Genomic DNA, 7864 nt, shown 5'->3' on the forward strand with positions numbered 1-7864 from the left:
CTAGGACCTGGAGCCAGCCGGCTTCCGGACCAGCCGGCCACGGCGCCAGCCGGCTGCTCCTCAGCCGGCCTTTGCCGCGAGCCGGCCAGTGGTCAGCCGGTTGCTCCGCGTCCATTGCCCTACCCGGGGTCTTCCCCCCGACACCGAGCGTTGAGTCGGCTTGCTCCAAGGAGACTCGATGCTCATAAACTTAGCCCCCAAGCGTCAAGGTGGAAAATTTCCGGCTTGTTGCTCCAAAGAGAACTTCATCGATGTAGCCCCCGAGCGCCAAGGTGAATTTACTTGAAAATCCGGCTTGGTGCTCTTAGAGTAGCTTTATCTTTATATGTGACTTAGGAATAGCGTAAATCCCAAGAATCTAGATGGAAATTTCCAGCACTGATAACCGAAAGGAAACACACTTTTCACCTAAGATCAAACCGCAGCCCCCGAGGGTTGGTTCCGGCTAAGCATAGCGGAATCAAGACTCAAGTTGCTTTTCCAGCTGTGCACGCCATGGATCCGCCTAACCTTGGGGACTGTTGTACGTCCAAGTGTCATGTACCTGATACATAAACATAAAAACATATTTGTATTAAATTGTTTCTTTGATCATGTTCAACGAACAAATGTAAGGCGGAACAAAAACGGCCTTTGAACAAATGTTTTAAAGCTGAAACTATGCAGCGGTTGAACAACATAAAACTGTCAAGGCGGAAAAAACTCGACTATCTTGAACAGTTAATGTAATTTATATGTTTTAAGCAAGTGCTGGTTTATCCGTTCTTCTCGTTTATATGCTTGACTTTTCGCGAGACGGCAAACTTTAAACACAGAACATCTGCTGAGGCGATAGCGCTTAATAGCGAAACAATCAAGAACCTCAGAAATAGAGGCCGGCTTTAAGTACCGAGATGTCACTACTAAGGAATCCACACATAAAACAACAGAAAACGTGTAGGCCAGAAAACTTAAGCTAACGCTCGAAAGCGGAATTTTTGCGGCAGTCTCTGGAGCCTTAAGCGGCAAAAACAGTACAAAGTTTTTCACGAGCGTGAGGCAAATCGTGGGAAAGATATGACCAACAGTGAAAGCGGTAAAAGACTCAGGATATGAGTGAACCAATCTTAATCTCATGATCATAAAATTTTAAAATTTTAAATATAAATAGGGACTTAGCTGTTTGGAGCGGAGTCAACGTCGGTTGTGGCGGTTTTTCTTTGGCGTTCCGTTGAGCCGGTGCGAGATTGATTGTCGCAGTGGTCCTGTAGGTGCGGATCCACCTACCAAAATTTAGGTGTGGATCTGACTTCGAAAAATTTAGGTGCGGATCCACCTACCAAAATTTTGGTATGGATCCGGCTTCAAAAATATAGGTGCGGATCCGACTACCAAAAATAGGTATGGATCCGGCTACCAAAAATATAGGTGCGGATCCGACTACCAAAAATAGGTATGGATCCGGCTACTGTTATCACCGGAATTTGACCGGATCAGAGGTGGGCCGCGATTACAGATGGGCTTGAGGCATATATATGGAAGAAATACATGAATCGGCCTTGTATACGAAATTTGGGCTAGTTTGCCCGTGTATTTGTAACATAGTAGGATACGTGTCGGTTAGATAGAGTTTGGACTCGTGCCCGGTTGGGATTATTCCCACATTAGAAAGTCTACGGACTATAAATATGTATCTAGGGTTTATGAAATAAACAACAATCACGTTCACCACAAACCAATCTAGGCGCATCGCCAACTCCCTTGTCTCGAGGGTTTCTTCCGGGTAAGCATCATGCTGCCTAGATCGCATCTTGCGATCTAGGAAGTACACGTTTATTCGCTGTTCATGCGTTGCTCGTGCTGAAGCCTTTTTGATGGCGAGCAACGTAGTTATCATAGATGTGTTAGGGTTAGCATTGTTCATCGTATCATATGCTGTCGTCGTGCAACCCTTAGACATCTAGCCGTCCTTACACCTATCTTAGGTGTAAGGGCGGGACCCCGCTTGATCATTATTTAGTAGATCCGATCCGTTATGATTGCTCCTTGTTCTTCAAGGATTAGTTTAATATCTGCATAGTTAGGCCTTACAAACGGGTTGAAGGATCCAGTGGCGCGTAGGGTGTAGTTTGCTAGCCCTAGACAGGATGTTCCGAGGATCAACTTAGTGTTGGTTTTTAGGCCTTGTCTAGGGTCGGTTTACGATCACCGTGCGTGGCCGCCGGGCTCAATCACGAGTAGGATGTTCCGATTATGCGGTGAAAACCCTAAATCGTAGTAGGTCGTTTTAGCTTTGTTTTGATCAAGCAGGACCACCATCTGATCGTACACCTCGTACGCATCATGGGTGGATCGGCTCCTTGAGCCGATTCACAGGACAACCTGAGAGCCGATCGAGGCTCGTATTTAATGTTTACGAGTATGCCATGCAGGAAACTAAGCGAGGCACATCCAACACCTTCCTGACCGGTATAGGTCAGGTGGCACGCCCTTGCACCGAGCATCGGACGTGCGTGCTCGGAGTCTTTGCGGGCCGTCGCTCGGAGGGACCAGGGCCAGCCCGCAGCCCCGGGAGCCTCCCGGCTCTACCGTGTTGCCCGTCGCTGCTCGCCGGTGGGTTTCGACCGCAACACATTCCGGCACGCCCGGTGGGACAATCTTCGACATCAACCGCATCGCCATCTACATCCGAGATGGCGGAAGGCACTCCGATCACGTACGAGGATCTGACCGAGGAGCTCAAGAAGAAGCATGACGAGGTCAAAGCGATCCTCGAAGCCGATCTCATCGGCTCTTTTCTACGAACCCGCTCACATGGCATCAGGTGGAAAGGGTTCTCACCTGAAGCGCGCTCGATGGAGTGGACCCGTCCGCCCCGTCGGAAGAACGCACCAGGTCGCTCACGTCGGAGATTAACTTCATGGTAGCTCATTCGCTACACCGCCATTCACGAGAGCCTCGGTGAACACTTTGGAGCGTGTCGCTCTTCGCGTGATCCAGAAATCATGAAGCATCGCATACTCTCCATCAGGACCAGCTCTAGGGACTCACCAAGGAGAGATGCCACTCCAGTCCCGTCCACCGCTGCCATTCGCGTTGGCAGCACCAGAAGTGCCGAATTCACCGACATACGTCGTCTACAAGATCGGTGGTGACCCTAGCGACTACCAGTTCTTGCATGAGGCGCCTAAGGAGATCCCTCATGGATACACGTGCACATACGTGCCAGACTGCAGTAACTGGGCCCTCACAAACCAGACTGCAACAGCAGGGACTTCTGGAACAACAGGAGGAACTTCGGGGACAGATCTTGAGAAGCAGACGTGGCTAGCCAAGTACGCCACCCCGATAAACCTCCAGAGCCCGACTCCTGCAGTTGGCTCAGAGCTTGAGAAGCAAGCATGGCTGGATAAGTATGCCACTCCGGCAAATCTTCAGAGTTCGACTCCTGCAGCCAGCACCGCGGATCAGATCAGTACAATCTTGAGAGACCAGTTCGGCATGGTGCCGAAGAGGAGGGCAATCAGCTATTCCAAGCCGTACCCCAACGAGTACGAGTTGATCCCACTACCACCCAAATATCGGCTCCCTGAATTCTCCAAATTTAGTGGATCGGATGGTTCCAGCTCAATCGAGCATGTGAGCCGATATTTGGCACAGCTGGGCACGATCTCAGCATCAGATGAGCTGCGTGTGAGGTTCTTCGCACGTCCCTCACAGGATCGGTTTTCGGGTGGTACGCATCGCCGCCACCGGACTCAATCCGGACTTGGAAGCAGCTTGGAGGAGCAGTTCCACATGCAGTATCACTCGAGGCTTCCGAGGCCGGCATTGCCGATCTAGCACAAGTACGACGAAGCGCGGAGAAACAAGTGTCGGAATACATCCAGCCGCTCGAAACGTTAGGAACCGATGCTATTTGGCTCGTGTGACCGAAAAAGAAGCGACCGAGTTGGCGGTGGTGGGTCTCGCATCACCGATCAAGGACGGGGCCTCCCAAGCAGACTACCCTTCACCGGCGCACATGGTGCGTAAGCTGCCATTATATGAACAGCGCCACCCGGCATGTGATACCAGGATAAATTCAAGCGTGCGGTGGTCCTGGTTGAGGCAGATGAGGATGAAGGCTCGCGGGAGATCAAGAGGTAGCAGTGGCTGAATGGACTCGGGGGGCAAGCCCGTGTCCTGTAAGTGGGTTAAGCCACAAGGTCCTCCAAGAGGGTTTGACTTCGATGTCACCAAGGCTGAGCAAATTTTCGACCTCTTACTTAAGGAGAAGCAGCTAAAGGTACCCGAAGGCCACAAGATCCCCACGGCTCAGGAGTTGAACGGAAAGCCATACTGCAAGTGGCATAACACGTTCACCCATGCCACCAACGATCCGCAGGGTGTGGCGTCGCAGGTCCAAATGGCGATAGAACAAGGGCGTCTAATTTTCAGCCAGCACGCCATGAAGGTCGACACACACCCTTCCCCGCCATTAACATGGTGGAGTGCACTTACCCTGGAGGGTGCCAGCCAGATTCTCGTTCAATATCAACATGGTAGGACCCGGGCACCCCTCCGGTAAGGACGGAGACGAGGGCAGCTGCTCTCATAGCAAGGACACGAAGGAAGCCGTTCCACGCGATCGGCTCCGTCACGTTGGCAAGCGCTACATCACGGAGAGGGAGAAGTGAGGAACGTAAGATATCAGCGACCTCTCTCTGATCACCTCCTCAACAAGTATGTGAGTCAATATGACCAACGCCGATGGTATAACAGCGAGGACGAAAGGGATCGTCTAGCTAGGGATGCCAGGAGACATCGTCGGCATGATCGCGACGAGGAGAGATATGAGCGCCACGCCAAGGAAAAGTCGAGAGAGCAAGACGACGTGGATAGGCACTGGACTGCTCCCTTCTTCGGACACTCGCTGGGATTCAGGAATGAGCCGATTGCCTACAATCGGCAACTGCCCAGGATGTAAACAGAAGAAGAAGGATGCAGCTAACGTGTCCGTGTTCAAACGTCTAGGGCCTCTCCCGCCTCGGAACAAGCACGCTGAGTCCTCTCGGCTGGAAGATCTCGAGGAATTAGAAGACGATGATGAACAAGAAGATAAGTACCACCGGCCAAGGTGGTGCCCTGATGGACTCAGCCGTTCCCAAAAGCGTAGGGTTCAGCGACTACGTGGTTTGGAGGAAGCCGAGAGGTTATACCGCACACGTTGAGGAAGGCGCGGCCTGATCCGGCCGTTAAAATTCAGCGAACCCCGGACGAAGAAGGTCGGCCACAAAGGAAAGAGTGGCGCCCGCACAAAAGAAAGCCGATGATGAGACATCGGCCGGCACAAACATGGTGTTCATCCTTCCAACGAGTTTAGTGCTCCGAGATTAGACGAAGCACCCGTGGCACAACTTGACTGCGGCCCACGGCCGGTTATCTTTGAGAAGCCACGAGAAAGAAGCTACAGACACCTGAAGGCCTTGTACTTGCGAGGCTATATCAATGGGCAGCCTGTCAACAAGATGTTGGTGGACACCGGAGCGGCAGTCAACATTATGCCATACTCCATGCTACGTCGGTTGGGACGCTCTAGCTCGGATCTGATCAAGACCAATGTGACACTGAGTGATTTCAACGGCCAAGCATCTGACGCACAAGGTGTTCTGAATGTGGATCTGACCGTAGGAAGAAAAACCATCCCTACGACGTTCTTTATTGTCGACAGCAAGAGCACCTATGCTGTCCTGCTAGGAAGAGATTGGATCCACGCCAACTGTTGCATTCCATCCACGATGCACCAATGCTTGATACAGTGGGATGGAGATGAAGTAGAGGTCGTCCACGCAGATGATTCAGCCGAGATTTCAACGGCTGGCATGAACGTTTGGGAGACAACGGGCCAAGAGCCACTCTCGTGCATCAATTTGGACGACTGCGAGCGCATCGACGTGACGAAGGACGGGGTGAGACTGGTCTTATCCCCCGGCCTGACCGTGTAACAAGAGCAACATCTATGGACAAACGTGGCGATGCCGATCCGTGTGATCGGCCCCAAGGATCTATGGAGGAACATCGCAAAACCTTCATTGAGCGATTCGATCAACATGGAGGCCGATTCCAGCAATCGGCCAAAATTATCATCACCATGCGTTCTGCCTGGGTTCAACGTCGATCTAATGGGCAATGGGTTTACGTCGGCTGATGAGCTGGAAGAAGTCAACACTGGTCCTAACAGAGCCGACGTTCACATATAGTGCCTTGGCTAACCACAGAGCCGATATCAGCAGATACCTGGCAGAATCGGCTCGGGGGGCACCTAATCAGATGAACATGTGCGACAGATGAACATGTGCGATACATGTGCAGTGAAATATTGGGGGCCGATAGAAAAATCGGCCAGTAAAAAAAAATTTCATGATGTACAGCCGATGCACGGACATCGACTTTAGAGCTAAGGAACAAAGCCGATGCACGGCCATCGACTCTAGTGCAAATTTCATGGGATCTACCAGTGGCGTGTTCAAGACACGAGGACTTCCAACTCCGTGCGCAAGGTTGCCAGTTCAGCAGTGCTATCAGAGGAGTTTTGGGCGTACAAGACAACCTTGTCAGAGGAATTTTGGTTTCTAAGCCGCCGGTGATCATCTGCAGTATCGGCTTTCAACGGAAGAAAGGTGGCCGGCTCTGGCTGGCTCTGCATGGTAGCTTTCTCAGATGCGATCGAGCTCAGTTCCATTTGTCTGAATTACGTGTCCTCATCACTGTTTTCGCCTTGACTGAGGCTCGGGGGGAAGCTGACCTGGTAGATGCTCTGTTTTTAGAAGCCGATTGGAGTGTCATCGGCTGGTCCTGCGTCGCAATCTTCTTCAAAGGTGGTGATCCACCAGAGCTCAAAGTCACCGGTCGAAAAGATGAAGGATAGATCGTGAGGGATTGATGCGTTGACGTCGGCTTATTGAGCATTGACCAAGTTTACGATCACTCTATAATCGAAGAGATGAAGGACGGATTATGAGGGACCGATGCGTTGCCATCGGCTCGTTGAGCATTGGCTAAGTGGACAATCGGCAAAGTCAGTATGAGGGGAAATCGGCTAAATTAGCATAAAGGAAATCGGCAAAATCAAATTGGGGAAATTCTTCATTGATAAACGAGATTTCTTACATAAAGAGCTGATTGCTCTCAAAAGGAAGTACTAGGGGATACATTGCCCCATCTACTAATACTGATTCTATGCTAGGGGTCCTATCTACGGGCCGTTGCTGCCCTCGTCGTCGTCGTCCGCCGGCCACCGTCGGCGCTTACTCCCCGCGGGCCTGCGTCGCCGCTTCGTAGCGGCCGCCGGCAGGACCCTCGTTGTCCTCATCTTCCTCGTCAGCATCGTTGTCGTCGCTATCGAAGTCGCTGAGGTTCCCCGGCCAGGGGCAGAAGCGCTTGGCCGGCGGTTCGTCGGAGGAGGTGTCGTCCTCCTCCTCCTCCTCCTCCTCCTCCTTCTCGGAGAAGGTGAAGTCATCACAGGAGAAGCGATCGTCATCGCTCTCCTCCTCCGTCTCCCCGTCGGCGAGGAAGTGGAGGTCACTTTCCCCGTCGGTCGAGGACTTGTCGTCCTCGTGACCAGACGGAGAAGTCGGTGGACCGGGCTCATCCCCGGCTTCGATGGCGCGGCGGATGTTGGCCGCGTGGGCCTCCTCCGGGTCCCACTCCGGCGTCGGCTCGCGGGAGGAAGAGGATTCAATGGAAAGACCCGATGAGGCAGAGGAGGAAGAAGACATGGTGGCGCAGGAGGGCTTTTGGAGTGCTAATGCGAAGGGGATGAAAAAGCGAACTGTTTGGAACGGTTAAATAAAAGGGGATATAGTGGAGATTCAATGCCACAAAGAAGCTCGAGGAAGTGGTG

Source organism: Lolium rigidum, chromosome 7 (genome assembly GCF_022539505.1).
Source record: "Lolium rigidum isolate FL_2022 chromosome 7, APGP_CSIRO_Lrig_0.1, whole genome shotgun sequence".
Classification (NCBI taxonomy): Eukaryota; Viridiplantae; Streptophyta; class Magnoliopsida; order Poales; family Poaceae; genus Lolium; species Lolium rigidum.